This window comes from Neolamprologus multifasciatus, chromosome 5 (genome assembly GCF_963576455.1).
Source record: "Neolamprologus multifasciatus chromosome 5, fNeoMul1.2, whole genome shotgun sequence".
Classification (NCBI taxonomy): Eukaryota; Metazoa; Chordata; class Actinopteri; order Cichliformes; family Cichlidae; genus Neolamprologus; species Neolamprologus multifasciatus.
Genome location: NC_140443.1, coordinates 7883873 through 7904956, shown reverse-complemented (window position 1 = coordinate 7904956; position 21084 = coordinate 7883873). Strand labels below are relative to the sequence as shown.

The 21084-nt window shown below is 37.8% G+C and overlaps 1 protein-coding gene across 1 annotated transcript in view; it reads left to right on the top strand.

Moving 5' to 3' along the window:
• Positions 1-7715: 7715 nt before the first annotated feature.
• Positions 7716-21084, top strand: part of ngfb (nerve growth factor b (beta polypeptide)) — a 122749-nt gene continuing 109380 nt past the window's right edge. Inside the window, exons 1-2 of the mRNA XM_085159177.1 lie at positions 7716-12528; positions 12851-12921. The gene's annotated coding sequence lies outside the window, so the exon portion shown is untranslated. The remainder of the gene's footprint in view (positions 12529-12850; positions 12922-21084) is intronic.

Here is a 21084-nt window from a genome sequence, read left to right as displayed (position 1 = left end):
TTTTCTTTTTACTATGAACTGAAATGGATTTAGCTTGACTAAAGCTTTACCCTTGGGTATGACATTTGTTAGAAGGAGCTGTTCTAGCTGAAAGTTTTCTGGTGATCAACACACATTTTAGCACTCCCTCGGGTATTTTATTGAAGTATATATTTTTATCTAGAATTATAGACCTGGCAGTGTTCAGAAGTACAACCCAGTTTTCCCAAAACGTTGGATGTTTTCAAAAATCTGAATAAAAACAGAATGCAAACATTTGATAGCACAAACACATTGCATCTAAGTTATATTTAATGGCAGCAAGTTGTTTTATGTTTACAACTGAGTTGCATCACTTCTTCTAAGAACACCCCGGAGACTGAGGAGAACAATTGTTGTCATGCTAAAAGTAAAATGTTTGCTATTGTTGCTTGATATAGGGTTTCAGCAGCTAAACAGTCCAAGGCCTTTTTCTGTTGTGTTTTATAATGTGCCAAATGCCAAAAAGGTCAAGATTGCAGGCAGGTCATTTTAACTTCAATGCTCTTTAACGATGAACCAATTGTGTTGTAATACGTGCTGCATGTGTTTTGGCTTTGAGTTAAATGAGCAGCATCTTCCTTTGCTTGAATGAGCTTGCAGTAGTGGTACCAGTTCACAGGTTGCTGCAGTCTGGAGTGGCACTTCAGCTCATAGTCGATCTCTCAAGGAGCAGAGTAAGGACTGCTATCACCTGCTACAACAGTTCACTGGACAGGAAACTGAACAGGACTATGAAACACCACCTCAGTGAACTGGCCAGTCTAGTGGTACGGAGGTGACAGAGGCTGCTGCTCAAGCTATCTTTCAAAACAGCAGCAAGGGGACTGTCCATTACCAAACTCCAAAGAGGATAGCATTGTTCTCTTACAGGGATAAAAAAAATTAAATTAAAAAATGCTTAAATGATTGTGCAAATATACTTTGGCAGCTGTTACTGGGATTGCCTGCCTAAGTAAAGTCTTTGTGTGGGAAACAATGTAAAATGAGCTTGGGCCTCAGTAAGGAAGATCTGCTGGGAAACTGCGTTCAGAAACAAAGGTTTTACTAAACCAGTGTCGTCATTTCTACCACATAAATGTATTTTTTTAATGAGGGAATGTCTGAGATCCCAAAAGTTGAAAGTCTTCTTCAACACGGGCTTTCAGCATTTTGCCTTGGTTAAGATGTTTCTATGGCCATCCTTTTTTTTTAAAAACAAAAAACAAAACATATTGTTGGCATGAAACTGAAATAGGCATTTATTGGCACTTTTCTACCATTCTAGAAATCTAGAAGCCCCATCGGAAATTAAACTGCATACCCCTACTGTTCGTGTACTTTGGTTCCTTTTGGATTTAGAACAAACCATGACATGAGACTCACTGCTTTAAAAACATTAGCACCAGTGAACTCAAACTGACACATTTGCTCTACTATATGGGTAGTCATTTCATGCCAAAAGCAACCCCTACTCTGAAATCACTCTTTTTAAAAATAGTCCCCAATGATTTCCATCTAATGTGTTATAGACTTAAAATTTGTGTTTGTGTGTGTGTGTGTGTGTGGGGGGGGGGGGGGGGGGGGTGAGCCGTACCCATACTTACTACAGTGCTGAGGTACCAGGAAATGCAGGGGTTACTTTGAATCTGTATATACTTAATGCCTTTCTCCTGCCTCCATCAGGATATGGATATGTATGTGAAAGTTTAGGGAAAGAAAGTGTTATATCAAATAAACTACAGTTAACATGTGTTAGGGAATAAAAACTAACACTAGAAAAAAGTGTTGTAGGGCCAATATGACAATAAATTCCTTGGATACTGAGCAGACATGAAAAGCAGACCAAGACCAACTCCTGAAACACAATATCCACAACTGTCACTTGAGAATTGTTCGCCAACATGGAACACGAAGCTTTTCCCAGTAGTCCAAAACACACTACAACATGATTATAGCTAACAGATTGAAAGATAATTACAGAGAGAATCTCCAAATAACCACAAAGACACAGAGCTGGTATGAGGGAAAGTCTAGTTTTACATTTTAAGAAATCATTTCCAAGTTGGCCTCATACATTGTTGCTGCTGACAAAATGTTATCTTCTTTCTTTCTTTCTGTGAGGGGATCTTTAGTGGGGAAAGAGAAAAAAAGGACATTTTGTTGGCCATAAGTGTACAGCACTGCAAGATGATAGTATAGAGAATTTCCAATAAAAAGACACAGGCCTGCATTTTACTCACTTGGGAGAGGCAGAAGGCTTGATCGCATACAACATTTCAAAGACTAGAGTGTCACCTGATCCTCTGTGTGTGATTGTGTGTGCATGTGTGTGTGTGTGTGATGCATGCATGTTCACGTGGTAGTGGGAGGTCCTTAATGCCTTGGGGCAATAGTATAATAGGCACTAACCCACACCAGGGGCTAAAACCTTGCCAGCCCTTGCACAAACTGACCTGCATCAGCCATATTTGATTTCAAGGCTAATCTTTGAATTGATTAGCTGAGGACAGCTATGAAAATAGGCCTGGTGAGAGGGTTGGGCTCTTCTGACATGCTTTAAATTACTTGTCAGGCTTTTATGATGGCTGTAAAGGTTTTCATTGTTCAATTTAAAAGTAATGCAAAAGGCAAACCCAAGGACTTGTTGGATCAAATATAGAGAGCTAAAATAGAGGAAAGGAAAACGGAGTTTGTGAAATATTTTTTGTGATTTTTTTTTTCTGATTAATTTAGTCACAATAAAAGCAATTACATATGCTAATATGTTTTTGTAAAGTTAATTAATGCAATGAAAATGCAATTCCAATATGATTAAGTGAGCAGAGCTTACGGTCTTTGTAGAGCAGAGTGAAGAAGTGCAAAAATTGGAAAAATGTAAATTGCATCTATTGTTATTTACAAAGAAGTCTGTATCTATGACTGAGGAAATTGTGCTGAATTAAACAGTCAATTTACAACAAGTACATTTATTTGTTGGGAAACATTCCAAGTCCATGACAGCAAATATTCGTAGAAAAATCTTGGTCTATGTCACAGCAGACTCCTCTGTCAAACTGTGACTGATTCAGTGTACCATCCTTCAGCACTAAACTGCTGGACAGTGGCCACTGAATCAGTGCCGGAGGGCATCAGTGGTGGGAGTTGAGCCAGCTCAGAGATATAGTGCCTTGTAGAGAGTAGCAGACAATATCACAAACCCCTATTGTAGCTCATTATTACTTTGACTGACGTATATCCTCTGGCACTGAGATCTTTTAGAAATCAATGACTATCTTGACTAAATTCCACTGTGACAGACAATCTATATACTGTGTGCTTATACTTCATTGCATCATTTAGTTCATTTGTCTTTCTGCAGTCATTTCTTTGCTAAACAGACTCATAACTGTGAAGATTTTTTAAAAACATTTGAGTCATGGTCGCAAATTATTAATGCATAGTAATATGTCTAAGATTGTGGGTCAAGAGATTTAAAAAGAGGATAATGAAATGATTAATGAAAGTTTGGTGACAAATATGCCATTTGAAATTGTCCAGATTTTCTTGGTTGTATTTTAAATTAGTCTCATATTTGTACCTTGATGGTGTCAAAAAAGTTTAAAAAAAATCATATAACATGTTAGTTACATCCATCCATCCATGTTTACTCAATTCAAGGTTGTGATATGGCTGGAGGAGCTGAAGTAGAAAAAAGCAGTTGAAACCAGTGGGAAATAAGAAGGATATCAATTAAAAAATGTATTTGTAAGAAAAATATTCAGAAGTAATATTCCCATCATTTGATGCCATTTGTAATTGCAAAAAATGAGTCACATTAACGAAAAAACAGAAGTAAATGTAGTTTTTTGTTTTTTTTTTGGGGGGGGGGGGGTATTTTGTTTTGTTTTGCTTTGTTTCATTTATCGATATACATATATATATATATATATATATATATATATATATATATATATATATATACACATATACATACATATACATATATATATATATACACAATATATATACACATATATATATATATATATACACATATATATATATACACACATACATATATATATATATATATATATATATATATACATATATATATATATATATATATATATATATATATATATATATATATATATATATATATCTATATATATATATATATATACATACACACACACACAGTGGGGCAAAAAAGTATTTAGTCAGCCACCGATTGTGCAAGTTCCCCCACTTAAAATGATGACAGAGGTCAGTAATTTGCACCAGAGGTACACTTCAACTGTGAGAGACAGAATGTGAAAAAAAAAATCCATGAATTCACATGGTAGGATTTGTAAAGAATTTATTCGTAAATCAGGGTGGAAAATAAGTATTTGGTCAATAACAAAATACAACTCAATACTTTGTAACATAACCTTTGTTGGCAATAACAGAGGTCAAACGTTTACTATAGGTCTTTACCAGGTTTGCACACACAGTAGCTGGTATTTTGGCCCATTCCTCCATGCAGATCTTCTCAAGAGCAGTGATGTTTTGGGGCTGTCGCCGAGCAACACGGACTTTCAACTCCCGCCACAGATTTTCTATGGGGTTGAGGTCTGGAGACTGGCTAGGCCACTCCAGGACTTTCAAATGCTTCTTACGGAGCCACTCCTTTGTTGCCCGGGCGGTGTGTTTTGGATCATTGTCATGTTGGAAGACCCAGCCTCGTTTCATCTTCAAAGTTCTCACTGATGGAAGGAGGTTTTGGCTCAAAATCTCACGATACTTGGCCCCATTCATTCTGTCCTTAACACGGATCAGTCGTCCTGTCCCCTTGGCAGAAAAACAGCCCCATAGCATGATGTTTCCACCCCCATGCTTCACAGTAGGTATGGTGTTCTTGGGATGCAACTCAGTATTCTTCTTCCTCCAAACACGACGAGTTGAGTTTATACCAAAAAGTTCTACTTTGGTTTCATCTGACCACATGACATTCTCCCAATCCTCTGCTGTATCATCCATGTGCTCTCTGGCAAACTTCAGATGGGCCTGGACATGCACTGGCTTCAGCAGCGGAACACGTCTGGCACTGCGGGATTTGATTCCCTGCCGTTGTAGTGTGTTATTGATGGTGACCTTTGTTACTTTGGTCCCAGCTCTCTGCAGGTCATTCACCAGGTCCCCCCGTGTGGTTCTGGGATCTTTGCTCACCATTCTCATGATCATTTTGACCCCACGGGATGAGATCTTGCGTGGAGCCCCAGATCGAGGGAGATTATCAGTGGTCTTGTATGTCTTCCATTTTCTGATGATTGCTCCCACAGTTGATTTTTTCACACCAAGCTGCTTGCCTATTGTAGATTCACTCTTCCCAGTCTGGTGCAGGTCTACAATTCTTTTCCTGGTGTCCTTCGAAAGCTCTTTGGTCTTGGCCATGGTGGAGTTTGGAGTCTGACTGGTTGAGGCTGTGGACAGGTGTCTTTTATACAGATGATGAGGTCAAACAGGTGCCATTCATACAGGTAACGAGTGGGGGACAGAAAAGCTATATATATATATATATATATATATATATATATATATATATATATATATATATATATATATATATATATATATATATTAGGGGTGCAACGATACTCGTATTGATATCGAACCGTTCGATACAGTGCTTTCGGTTCGGTACGCATATGTATCGAACGATACAACATTTTTAATTTATTTTATCAACTTTCCTTCTGACGATGCTGTCTGTGTTGAGCGCTCAGTGGATCTGCGCTCGACAGTGCAGCCTAGGCGGAGTAGTCAAACACAGATTCACTGAGCGCAGGGCAAGCTAGCTAGACAGAAGTTAAGCTCTTGCAACATGGCAAATTGAACCTCCCCCACCCTCATTCAGATCTGGCGTTTGGAACTATTTTGGTTTTTATGTGAAGTATGACCCTGAAGGTAAGCGTGTCATGGACAAAAGTAAAACAGTATGTTGGATGTGCCAGCAATGCTCAATTGGTGGGAACTAGTGTGTTAGCGCAGTTAGCTCGTTAATGTGTTGTCTTCCAGCCCCACTCATGAGGCGATCCGCGGTAGCTCGTTAACGGAGATTTGCCGTGTTGTGACCTTAACGTCATTTCAGATTAACGCTGACAGCACTAGTGGGAACACAACCAATATGACTGCACATTTACTCCTACATCATCCTAGTGCAAAGACAAGTGGAAGCAGACAAAAACAAGCACGCATGCTACAAACTTTACCCGAGTCATTTAGACAGCCGTTAGCACATGATTCTCCTTATGGGGACCTGATATGTTTAATATGCTGCTGAGAATATAGCCCAGAAGAAGCGTATAGTATAGCTTTTATTTTGGAAAGAGACATTTCTCCATAATAAACTCTCTTTTCCAAAGATGAGTGATTCCTCAATCAGATACAGGGCTCGCAAAATCGCTAGCCCGACGTCCTGGGGCTTTTTTCCAGTCGGGCTACCAAAATCTATCTCTGCCCTGCCCGTCGGCCTATCGTAGGAAGGAAAAATATATGTCAATGCTTTTGCATTCTTTCGGAAATGTAGCTGGGTAATTATGTCATTGGCATCGGCCACTGTCAATATGTGACATACTGAAATCACGTTTGAATTTGCGCTTGTTTTTTGCTTTCACTTTGCAATCGCGTGAACTGTGTATAGAAAGCGACAGTACTGATTGGTGAGTGATGATAATTTGCGCACCAATTCCTCTGACATCGTCTTATCAATCGTTAGCTTACTATGCAAACATGACAAGTGAAATCTCCTGCAGCTTAAACATGTGAGAGGTTGATCGCGCAGAGAATCGCTGAGCGTTATGTTAGTGCCTGTGTAAAAGCAGCAGGATATATATTTTAGTTCTGCTGAGCCAAATAAGACAGGTCAGGGTGAAGAAGTGACAAAACGAAAAGGTTATGACAAGTCAGACTATAAGGCAAAAAGAAAGTGCAGCTTTATGGTTTCATGGACAAAAGAATTTCTGTGGCTGCAATATGACGAGCTAAATAACCAGGGCTGCACATAAGTGGTCCGCAGGTGCGCATTTGCTGTCAAAATAAAAACCCGCACAAGATAAGAAGTTGCAACGCGTGTTTGCGTACATAAGATTTTCAGGAGGAGGACAGACATTTGTTTAGAACTCTTAAAGATGTCGAAGAAGCTCCTTTAAGCAATTACTGTGATGTTCCTCCACCTCCAAAGAAATGTCAGAAGGAGTCCGAACCACAAAAGAAGCACGTATTCTCGGAAAAGTGGTTGCAGGAGGTGAGCTGGCTTCAAACAAATGATGAACGCACAGAGATGTGGTGCAGAATGTGCCGTGAAAATTTAATAAATGACAAATTAATAAAAAGGCATGAACATTTTTTTTGTATCGAAAAAATATCGAACCGTGACACCAAAGTATCGAACCGAACCGAACCGTGAATTTTGTTGTATCGTTGCACCCCTAATATATATATATATATATATATACATATATATATATATATATATATACATATATATATATATACATATATACATATATATATATATATATATATATATATATATATATATATATATACATATACATATATATATATATATATATATATATATATATATATATATATATATATATATATATATATATGTGTGTGTGTGTGTGTGTGTGTGTGTGTGTGTGTGTGTGTGTGTGTTCCCCTAACACTATTCATATATGATGTACATACATTACTATTATACACTCAAATTTTTTTAAATTTTTTTATTAATTTTCTCCTTTATTTTATTTGAACTCTCTCTTCCTGTTGGTTAAAATGTTGTTGGAAAAGCAATAAATAAATCTTTGACAAAAAAAAAATGTAGTTGAAGCAAAATAAAGAAATAAATAAAACTGTATATTGTTCTAAAGAGATCTAACAAAAAGAGACAGGTAAGAGACAAGCATATCTACAGTGTGACATTACATATTCTTCCCACCTGAAGCGAAGCAACCAGCGAGAAAAATAATGAAACACCATCAGCACATCCGCATGACATCTGTGGCAAATGAGAACTCATCTGTCAGCAGTCAGCTCTCTCTGAGCGACACAACCTCCCACCAACAACACACACCAAACTCTTTCTAAACAAGCACAAACAAGAGAGAATAGATCCCTCGATCATCATCACACAGCTGTAAACACAGATGTGCTCAGAGTCATGTCATTTAACAGAAACAGACATGGCTGAACAGGAAGTACAGCACAGCCCGAACACAACACATGCACACATGTGAGGACCTGGTGTAGCCTATAAAAAGATATAAAGACATTACATTTAAAATGAAGGGAAATTGTGGAGAGACTTTAAATTCCAGATGTTTTGACAGCTGCAAACATGGATTTGAGAACTATTGAGTAGCCAAGACTTTAAAGGCTCCAAAAGCTTGACGTGAAATTACATAGAACAGAGGATACATTTTTTGAATTCTTCTACTCTCAGAGAAATTTAATCCAATGCAGGAATGGTTCTTTCTGTCATAGACAACACAGCCATTGTCCTCTGAGGTTAGAGAGCCTTTCCTGAAAGACTGTCTGCCTGGTGGCCCCAGGCTAATCTGAGCTGGGCTGAGTGGAGGTCACAGGGCACATGCTTAGCCTGGTTTTGGCTGGTGGTCTGAGCACAGATCCTTCAGATCACTACTTAGGTCAGGTGGCTTAATTTGCTTGAGATAATCTGTGAAAAGCACTTAGGTACATTTTAAAAGATTCTTATTTTTTAGCACTTGTGTTTCAGATTAAGTAGGCTACTGTGGGCTGTGATGTAGCCTATCCTTAAATTAACTGCGGCTACGTTAACAATATATTTTAAGTCCTGGAACAGAGTGTATGAGCTGCCAATTGTAAACTGACTGGCCCTCATTTTCTTCACACACCCAGATGAAGATTGAACATGATGCCGCTGCTGGCTTAAACGAGTGCAAGTACACTGTTGACGGAGAAGGCTAATTCTGGCTGAGAAAGATGACTGCTCCTCATCTGACTCTGCTTTGTCTTTGTGGTAATCAAATCTGAATGTTTCATAGAATGAAGATTAAGCCCTCACTTCCTGCTCAGCTCAACAAAGTCAGCTGTCTGTTGAAATGCTGGGCCTGAGCTGATGTCGCTGATGAAGGCCAGATGTGGATTGCCTAAGCACGCACACTTTCTTTCTTTGAAGAAATTGGGAGTTACTGTGATTCTTAACAAACCAACAGACTGACGGACTGTGGTCCACCATCAAATACCACTCTGGTCACTGGTAGTTCACACAGTGTTAGCCAAAACTAATTTAGGTTTGGAAGCGATCCACTATTTTAATGCCGCATGTGTATCAATACTTTTTTCCATTCCTGGGTTTAATTTCTTTACCAAGAACCTGTCTATCCTGGAGGATTATTGTAAGGTCACAAGGATACATCCAAGTTTATACCAGAAAAGGGGATAAAGTGGGGTCCAATTTATTATTCTTTTTTGTTTTCAACACTTCGTGTATTTTATAATTGATTAATTTTTTATGTTTTCAGAACGCATGTTGAAATAAGTGTTGTTTTTTTTAAACCACACAACCCCTTCACATTCCCATTGGAGCTACTGTAAACATGAGCTATAATACTTGTACTTTCATGTCCCATGCACACACTGAATAGCTTATCTCTAATAACACAGCAAATCATTCCATGACTAGCCTGCATCCACTTATATAAGAACAGATCTGGATTCTCAAATTACGTTGATCAAAGGTAACGCAATAAATGTACAGTATATGTACAGTATATCCCATCCTGACCTCCAGAAAAGACCACAGTTACTGGAAGAAAGACTCTTGGATATCATGGACTGGCCATGCGTTACTGCCAATTTAAAATACTAACACAACGAGATGTTACAATATGTAATAATAAATGTCATTTAAATTTCTTTTTTTCTTTCACTCCCACAACCTGTCTGGAGTACAGCACACAAAAATGTGTCCAAACTGCAAGGTCATGTCTAAACACTGGAAAAACTGAGCTGCCTAGTAAAACAGCCATGTTTCCTCTTTGGTTACGTTTATTCCAGTATTACATGAATTCCCAGCCATGTCTGAAGATGTCCAAAAACTATGATGAACAGCAGAAGAGCCTGGTTTGGCATGAGCGACTAAATAGGTTTATGTAAATGAGTTTCACAGGATGTCAGTGGCAGGCCAGGTCCCAAATCCCCAAGGCCCAATAGCTCCAAAGCAGGAAGAAGCCACTCATCTAATAGGTCTCTCGGGGGTGTCTGGTCATGCATATACCCTAAAGTGAAGACGAATTGTATCGTCGATGGATGGCAAATTGGGCCCAAGTCATTATGTAGGACAGAAAAGCTACAAGGAGGCTCCTGTGCAAACATAGGAGAACCAGAAGGTTGCTTTTCAGATGACTGCCATGGCCGCTCCTAAAAATACCAGTGATGCCATGAAAAGTTTAGACCAATAATCAAAGCCAGAGTGTAATCCTAATGTAATATGGTGAGCAGATTTTGCTTCCATGTGTTCTTATTGGATCCAGATGTGTAAGAGTGGTAGTAACATAAATAGGTACATGGTGAAGTGCTTATTTAAATGAAAAAAAGGATTATTATCTAACTTAAAAGAAAAAAATAAAGCGTAGACTATCCAGTGACTTTTTGTCGAATTTGTTGGGGTCAGATGGGAAAGAAAGGTCACACAGATCCAAACACTCACTGCCACATCTGTACTTTTTCCACACCTGGATTAGTTTACACTATCTCACCTTTAAGCACAAATTTATTCTTGAAACATTAGCGCTATTTGCTCACACTCTCTCGGTGTTTGAAACATTCTGTAACTTTATATCATTTCAATCTAAGGGCTGCTGTTAACAATTACATCAGCTTAAAGAAGAAAATATGAACAAATTTAGATTCTGGGAGAAAATAAGCACTGGCAGTGACTTGATGAAGAAACGTAATAGACTAAATTAATACACTAAATAAAATCAAAGTGTTTTGCATCTATTTTGTAAGACAAAATAATTATCTATTCCAGCATTAGAGTTCAAAAGTTCAGTAAAACAGACAGCATTCTTAGACAAATTAGCACATCTGCAATGGAAAACTATTAATTGCAAAGAAAATGATAACATCTGTCTCTAAGTAACATCTGCTATCTCACTTTAAAATAAGAAGAACATTACAAAACTAAACTGGCTGAGACGATACTTGTGGAAAATTTTGAGAAGACAGATTTTTTTTTTATACTAGACCATAATCAGAGGATTACTCCTCTGCAGCTACATAATGAGATACAGACCAACTGTGAAGCTTCCAGAGCAGGATGTTTAATTCTTCTTAATTTGGTTCTAAAACAATTTCAGCTTGGATAGAAAAACAGAAGTGAGCTACTGTAGCTGCCAAAAGAGACTTGTAAATGGCGGTTTGTTGTAACAAATTAGCAAATGGAAAACAGTTGGAAAATATGGAAAAATACTAGTGGCAACATGCTCACAATAACAATTCTAAAATGCTGATGTTTAGCCCATTTTATTTATTAATTGCAAACCTAGAAAAGAGAGAGAGAGAGTGAGATTCAAGTTGAATATTGGTGATATTACAGTTGGAGTAGAAGGATCAACAAACTCTTGCTTAGTTCACCTCCTAAATCAGATGCATTTAGCTTGCTTTTCCCTGGTCACCTGCAGTGGCTGGAGGACAACTGGATTGGCTTGTTTCAGTCACAGCATTGCACAACATTAGTTGCTACAGGAGCTTTGAAAAACCCCATCAAACACATGGGACATGTGTTAACCATGTTTATGGTTGGTCCTTTTATTTTGACCCTGCCACAAAGGCAGTAGTTATTATAGCCACGTCTTGATGCTCAATCTTCCAGCCAAAGAAATCCTAGAAAGCGGATTCTGTTCATCTGGACATTGTGTTTTCAGTGGAAGAGAAGTTTCATCGCCCACCCAAGTGACTTCTTCAAGTTTGCCCAAACTTATAAACAATACATTTGCATAATTACTGAAACTGGCACCGCTGGCTAAAATCTCTTATTGGTGAAATCAGTTTTATGATCAATAGTATGTAAATTGTCAAATGCAGTAGTCTTAAGGGATCATCAAGTTCAAGAAATAAAACAGTAATTTGGATACCCTTAGTTATGGTTGTAGACATATTTCAGTCTGTACTGGACTAGTAACTGACAAACTGACAACTGAATGTGAGCTACTATACTTAAACACACAATACAGAGAATTATGAACCATTAGAGGATGAGAGGAGCAGGCACTAGGACCTGAAGCACTGGCGAGTCACACAGAGCTTGCAGCCTCTGAGAGCTTCTCACTTACTTTCAGAACAATTTTCAAACAAGTGCAAGACTCGGAAAAGACTGTGTGGGATAATTCACAGAAGAATTTGCTCTTCGCCCTCTTGGCTTTTCTCTGGAGTTGGACACAAACTGGAATATATTTCAGTAAGCGTGGGGAGTTGTACGTCAGTGAGAGAAACTAGAGCTTTTTTCAGGTAGAGAACTTTACTTTATCATCATCTACATTGCATGGAACTACTATAGCCTCAAGGTAGATCACATACATACAAGTAGTCTAGTGTGTAATGTATAATTTCTAATCAATTTACAAACAAAGGAATTTTGTAGAATTGTGAAGATCGTTCTTGTTAGTGTGGAGAACAGGTATTGCACAAGATAAACTTTTACATGCAGCCCAAGACGATTTTAATATTTCCTGTTTCTCTATTTTACTGTAAATGCCTGCTAAAGATTGCTAGAAAAGGGGTTTAGTGTTGAAGTTTAACAGGGAGCTGATCATCTGCTTCATCTCCTCAGATACTGTTGAGGCTTAGCCTCATCAGGTTACAACAGCAGCGGTCAGACCTGCACTCGTCTCCTTGGGCTAGGTAATGTTCTCAAAGCATTCCTGCAGACTTTGTGTATTTGCATGGTATGTTGGACTGGAAACAAGAAGCTAGCTGCAGGGTAGTTTTCTCAAATTATGTGTACCACAGAGTTAAGACAAATTATTGCATTCTTGGCATAATAGCAGGTGATTAAACTGGAGACAACTCGCTATGCTTTTTAGATGAAATTTGCTTTTAGAAATCTAACCAAAACTTTAACATATGATTCATTTTGGACCTATTAAAGAACTCATTTCCCTTCCTCTATTGAACCCATTCCTGAGAAATTCACTCAGACTTTGGTGGAGCGTTGAACATCTTCCAAGTTTAGTGAGTTTACTAACAGATCTAAATGAGCTAAATAATACATAGAGGAACAGAGCAGTTGGTCTACTGTTATCAGCTGACATGAAAACCGAAATGCATAGCTGATAAAAAGACGTCTTTTCACTCAAACAGTGGGAGCAGTAGGGAGTTTACATGGGTAAGCAGCTATGAAATTAGAGGCTGTTTTCTTAAGAGGAGTTTGGTCTCACTGATTAACTGATTTGCATTTGATCTGAAAAGGTCAGCAAATAAAAACAGATGAATTTTTCTCAAGCTCTCGCTGCATTGTCAAATGCTCATTTTCTATCACTGGAAGATCATTTTCAATTTTACACTCCATCATCTGGAGCAGATGTGGTCTTTTAGTCTTTTGGGGTATCTTTGAAGAAGCAGCAGGAGTTGATTCAAATAGTGTAGTTGAGTCAATAAAGCTTTTAAAGTTTTTTTAAACTTGTTGCTGTGTTTTCTGACGTAGGACAATGAGCACAAAGTGTGCTTGTGGTTAAAATAGCACTGACTATACCAAAAATAAAATAAAATTACCATGCAGCTCTTTGACTGAGTTTTTCTACTTTTGAAGCAAGTAAAAATAAAAAGTCCAAGCTTTCTTGAGCTTCACTCATGCTAAGGAACAGCATATTGACAACACTGTTAAGTATGCCAATTATGTGCTTTTTTGAATTCATAAAAATTGGATGGATGGAAGGAATGTGTTTCATCACATCTTTAATTTATTTACTATTGTGTCTGAACTTTTAACCTAATGAGCTAATCAAGGTGACAGGACCTGATAAGGTACTTTCCCAGAAAAGAATGTTGCACAGACTCGCTAGATGTTTTCATAACGCTTCCAGATTTAGTCTGCACGTAATGAATACTTTCATCTCTGAATCATCAGTTGAATATTTTTTTCCCCATTAGTCGATCAGTTGTTTGTGTGATAAAATGGAAAACATGTCTATCACAGGCTGCAAGACGGAATGTGACATCTGTGAATTGCTTTTTATCTAACCAACAGTTCAAAACCCACGGATAATTAATAACGTAATTTTGTTGCTGCTGACAATGAAGAATATTTGCTTTTAAAAGGGGAACTAAACAGTTAAGACCTTTGCTAAATAGTACATCCTTATCATTCTTTATATAACGTGATCTAAACAAGCAAATTATTGATGTCTGAGCGTAGCCTTTTATATGAGGCCAAAATGATTTTAGATTTTTTTTAAAGCAACAAAAGAAAATACCAAGTGGAAAGTCTGCACGACAGAGATTTCTCACCCATTGTGGTGGGTGATGTTAAGCATCTCCTTTTTTTTCTATTTAGTGGTATGCAGCGCAAAAGTGTTCATCATTGAAGCACAGCAGCTGTATATCCTCATTGCTGAGCAATCTGTTCCACAGGTGGATAGACAGAATCTGGCAGTCCAGATTTAAATTCTTCAGACAGGTTACAGATGCTTTATGGCCCATTGGAGTAGAACCAGTGTGTGAAGGTTTCAATTCATTTTTGAAAAAGAAAAAACAAAAAAAAAAACCCAGAAAATAAATAAAAATCTCTGCCAAGACCACCTACTTATACCTTAATCTAGAAGAACAGAAAGTGAAACAAATGGCGTCTACAGTAGAGACGTGGTGGTGAAAACATACAGCTGCATTCTGGATTACTGTCATCTTAAATTTTGTTATGATTCAGCTTTTCTTTAGATTGACAGGTACTTGTCTGGTTCTTCTCAGCTCTCTGTATGGTTGCCAATTAAATGAAGTCCAGTCCTAGCTTGTTGATGACAAAAAAGAATTCCTGGAACTTGCATGTATGTCTGAAACGCCAGTTTCATATCAAATACACAAGCGTGAGTAGTTTGTGCCAAATAATTGAAAACATGGTGTACAACAGATGTTGCTACAAAGCAGCTCCCTGGGAAGCTGTGCACTACAGCTGAATGTACACAGTTGCGATGGTAATATCCTTTGATATTTAGCTGCCATGCAAAAATAAATAACACACACAAGTCCAAAAGTACAAGATATATAAAAACAGCTTCTATTCTATCAATACCAAGTTTAACATTGACTCTGAACAATAACCAATTTGGTGCCAAGCTCAATTCAAAGTTCACATTTCAGTTTACTTTGGAAACTCTCAGTACTTTTGGGCATTGTTGCTATCTTCTTTAGTAATACTTCATACTTTATATTTTAGCATATAGTGCTTTTGGAATTCTTTACTTTGTTCGTGACACACTCAGCAACTGAAGCAGGCTTTATAAAGCAGAGGGCTCAAATCAGTAAAGCTTGTCTCTGGATGATGTGCAGTTACATGTATATGGCTACAGCTTTGTCAACTTTGACTTTAATTATAGTGGAATGGAAGTAAACTTTACTGACAGTTTTATACTGAGCAGTTTTTTAGAATATAAGTAGTGATGCTACCTTTATACTATTTTCACCCTTGTTCATTAACATTGTATATGACCTTGTTAAAATACACAAAACACATATTTCCAGAATCCTCCTCTTCTTCTATCCTCAAAAAGAGCATGACAGTAATTGTCTACAGCAACGGAAGCCTCCATTACTCCGCCCCTCACTGGCATCAACCTGATTGGCAACCTTTTATATATAATTGCATCAGCATCCATCCTTCTATGCAGACATGTCTCATCATCTTTTATAGCCTCGGGCAGTGTTCAAGGAGCGTTCAAGGCGGTACCACTTACAAAGCACAGAAAAACATGGGGTACCGTTAAAACCGTCTGCTGTACAACTGCAGACAATTATTTCTCTTAATTACTCAGCAGGACCTCCTCAGTTTGATATCACATTGAGAACATGAAGTTCACTATAGCTAGAGGAAGTGCATCAACATGGCACACAAAAACAAGAGCTGTCTGAGACTGTATGTCTTTGCCAAGTTTGAAAAATTCCAATATGAATGAACTGACTAACTGGATCCAGAAGGTTAACTGGATATCCATTAGTGTGCCATTAGTGTTTTTTGTTTCGGATTCGTAAAGATGCAGATTTGTCCAGTTGTGTTCTCTCTTGCAATTGTAAATAGCTTCTCCAAAAAATTTCCTAAAAGTTCAGAACTTCCAAGTTGGGCAAAGCCCCACCTCTATTCATGTTTTTATGGAAATCCTTACATAACATCCACGTGAACCTACTATCAAATAGCGAATGGAAAACAGATAAACCAAGCCAGTCACACATTGGGTGTTAACAAAGCAAAACTATATATGTGTGGATTTGAGCAGCAGCTAAAACAGGCCTGTGCCTGTGATTAAGCTGTATTGCTTCTCTCCAGTGAAGTGCCCTTGCAAGCAGGAGTGCCTCATCATCTGAGAGCACAAGTTTCAATAAGGCCACACACACACAGTGTGTGAACTGTGATTCACTCTCCTTATCCAGCACAGCAACTACAAGTCAACTCCATAACCCATCGGTAACATCAGCTATTTCATTTAGAGCCTACTCTAAATTGACAGCGATAGAGAAATAATGCTCCTTTGTCTTTCAGTGTCAATTACTTCAGCGTGTTTTCAGAACATTTAGTTATTTATTTAAAAAATCTTTCAAAATCAAAATTGATGCTGATGATTACCATTTTCCACTATCCGCCAAAGTGCCAAACTACTAACACAGATAAATAAGCTTGTCCCGTGTGTATTCACTGACTGGAACCGCTGCTTTTCCATGCTTGTATTTTGCCTGAGTCATCAGGTATGGACTAATTGTGTGAAGGAAAATTCCTTTTGATTCGAGCCAGTAAAAACACACAAAGCAAAAGCCCAGAAGACCACTAAAAGAGACCACATACAAACAGTCAAATTTGCTTGAAAAATAAACCGTTAAATAAAGCAACATGCGTGCATTTTTACATATACACTGCAGCTTTTTTGTTATTTACTCTGCATAAAAGCAGAGGAGAATTTATTTGGAAAAGCTGCAACCATAATATAGGGATTCAGAAAATTGCTGTGACGAAATCAGTGGCTACAGTAAAAAAGGACCACAAAGGTGTAAGAGTGTATGCAAGAAGCAGTTGATTGGCCATAAAGGTGCAGCTATATCACACGCTCACTGAACCAAAACTTTAAACAGTCACTTTGGTAAGAGCTTGCCGCAAAATGGAAACAAAAGCCAGAAAAGGAAATCCAGTCGCTTTTTCCACAAGGTGACAAAGCAACAGCGATAGTTCAGAACCTCCTGATATTTGTTACACCAATGCTTAAAATACTGTACTCTGCAAATGCATAACTTCAAAAGACACAGACATCAAGTCACTGGAACACTATGGACCAAATATAAGTGATGGCTGGATTCCTTTAAGACCAAAAACATATTGTGGGTAACTTTTTTAGAGAAACACGACTGCTAAACATTAAAAATGAAATCCGATGCTCGAATTGGCCCTTTTTGGTAATTGTGCTGACAGACACACACAGCAAAGGCTCAAGAGGGCCTCTTATTTGTGGAGTAAATGTTTTTTCAGTCACCTAAATAAATAAATAAATAAATAAAATCTCAAAATGTGAAACAATAATCTTCCTGCCACTCTAAAGATCTGCATAATTGTTATTATGACAGGGACAGATTCAACGCTGGTCGCAGCAAAAGTCTGTAAATGAACAGAGAAATGAAAGCAGCTATTCAGTCCAGGCGTAGAAGGCTTATCTGATCTGGCAATTGATGTTTTAATGTTCTGCAGTAATTGCACTGGCTGCAATCTTTAACATAAAAACAATAAACAAACATTATCAGCCAAAGAGATGGAAACAGCTCTGGTGTACTGAGGCTAATCTTAAATGGAAACTTGATAGTGATATACAGTTCATCTCAGGCCAACAAGGTCTGCCATAGTTTAAGCACAAGCTAAACGTCAGGGGTCGTTGGGGTCAGCTGTGTTTCCTCAGTGCACTGAGACCAAACACAACCATCAGTGAGTAATGAAACTGTCCTTGTTAAATCCACCATTTACCACTCTCATGTGGTTGTTTCTGTTGTAGTCCCTGATTATATTTCCTGTCTTGGGTTTGGGAAATATAAAGAAAGATGTAGTACGACTTTATGATGCATTCTTTCTGTAGCTGTTTTCACTTATCTTTGATGTCACGAACTTCAACAGATTATGTTGTGCGTCTGTGTGTAGATGTTAGGTCTGCTGTTTAATCCGAGAGGTCAAAAATAAAGTATGGTCCAGGTCAAGACCTCTTTTGCTAACTGCTTAGCTTGTAAATACTAAATCACAAAGCTGCATTATAATTTGAGTAGATTGTGTATCTTATCACACGAACATAAACAATAGGTTGCTATGGTCATCCAGATGTTGCAGTGTGTGTATTCTCAGCGATAACTCTAAAGTTTCAGTCTGTTCCATCACTAAAAGCTTTGGAGCAAAAGACTGAATCCACTCTTTAACTTTTGCTGATAGACCGACCCTCTCTGATCTGCTCTTTGGCACGACACATTTCAGTTTCAGTTTGGACCTGATGTGGTCTTTGAGTTCCAGCGCCAAGGAGACTTCCACACATCTGCCTTAAATCACAGCCGACTGCAAGCCCCGTTTCTCAAAACAAAGGTCATGCTGCGTTTGAAATGGTTTCGCACATAGTTGCCTGATAACAGTGAAACAGAAAATCGCCTCAACTAGATGCAACAGGACAGCAGTCAAGAGAATGTGGAAATCAAAGCCTTCAATTGCATGCCATTATCTTTCTTAACATGATTCCTGTGAGCAGTTGCCAAAAAAAAAAAAAAATCAAGATGTTTCACTTGTGCACAAGCTGAGACAGGTTTGCACTAATGGAAAAACCATTCATTCACAACATCCTTTTGAATATTGTCATCACGTGTATATTTGAATATTGCAATATAGATCGATAGATCAATAGATAGAAGTGTACTTTACATTACACTGCTTTTTAATTATACTGCTGGTAGTCTTAAAAGTCAACATTTGAAATGTTACTGTTTACACCCCCTAGCCCACTCTTTACTCATTTTGATTGAGGAAAATAAACAATGGAAAGTATCCAAACTCATTCTATGCTAATGCAAAGTTAGTTTGAAGCTCTGGTGTAAAGGAGATATTTCTTCATAATTTCAAGGGTGGAAATTTTGTTTACTCCAGATTTCCAAAACAGATCTCAGCTGAGATTTCTTGATGTTACCCAACCAAAACTGCAGTCTGCTGAAAACTTTTCACTCACTAATATCATTCTTTCAGCAGCTACTTTTACTATCTATATTCCCAGTTATCATCTGCAGCTGTTGCTCCTGTGTGGGTGTGCTGCTTCGTTGACAAAAAGACTCCAATTTAAATACACAGCAGGTGGCCTGATGCAAGATCTGTATTCATAGTGAACAAGCATTTCTCCAAAGGGAGTATCAATGAGAATCCAAGAACTGAACTATCATTCATATTTACACTGCAGGAACACAGTCATAGGATATTTTTATTCTTATCAAATCTGAATGTGTGTTTTTAGCCCTTCTTTATTGTATAGTTAGTGAGAATATAGCTACATCGAAACTTTGCCATAAAAAGTAAAATAAAAGTATAACTTTGTAACGGCAGTGAAGATCCTGTGCCTTTTTGGCCTTTAATGTAACTTCTTCAAGTGTACCTACATGCTGTGAATTGTACAAAATAGCCGTAGGAAGGAAAATACTATACAGTAACCATAGAAACAAAATATGCCCCATTTACCTCTGAGTGAAAGCACTGCACAAGTTAAGAGATGTTTAGACATGGTCATTGCTGCATCTTCCTGCCTCTCCTAGCGTATCCATAAAAACACCACAGCAGAGCAACATATGTGGTTAATGAAGGGATTCGTATCCATCAATTAAGTATGAGTGGCTCAGAAAAAATAGAAACAGGTAATACAGGGAATTAAATGTTTTGTCAGCTACAAAAATCTAATGTTGGGCCATATATTGGCATGGTGACAACTGAGCAAAAATATCTTAAATGTTTTAGAATTTATTCATAAATACTTGCTTTTTGCTTCCACAGTCCAGTCTGACCTTTGACAGCACAAAAACCCATGTACAAAGCTGTAAAGTTTTAATCAGAACTGTTCAAAGAGAAAATAAAATCTGACAATGTGAAAACTAGAAGAGTACAGTCCTCCACCAGGGCTAAAAATTTAATGGGTGCTTCCACTGACACTATAGGGGATGATACTCCAAAAATTAGCAGACATCTACATGGAAACTGGATGGCTGTTGTCCTGTCCGTGCTTCCAAAGTGCCAATCAACAGCCGAACTGGAAATTATACAATCTAATCATGTTGTTGCACTGACAGGTGCATAAAATGGAGGTTCAGAGTTTAACTCCTTCCCTAGTGGACAGCTATTAGGGTTAGCTCTTGTTTCTCTTTTTGGAACAAAGAAATTTCCATCTTATTTTAGGCCTGCTTCCAGAACACAATGAGCATCAGTTAGTGAGAGTGATCTATAAAGCTTGCTAGCCATAGAACAACCTGGAACATATTGTAATGGTCATGAAACTACATCTTTATACACTGAGATGTCAAAACTAAGCTACATCTATTTATGGATGCATCCAAACTAAAACTGACTTCTTTTTATCTGTTTTGCTTAGCAGGAAAGTTGGAAATATAATAATCTGGTAATATTCACAATAGAGATGGCACGATACCACTTTTTTATGTCCGATACCGATATCATAAATTTGGATATCTGCCAATACCGATATGAATCCAATATAGTGTGTTTTTTAATCAATAAAACAGTTTTTTAATATCTCAAGTGTATCTCAAGTTCATACTCAAGTTTAAAAAAAACAAAAAACACTAAAGCTATTCTGT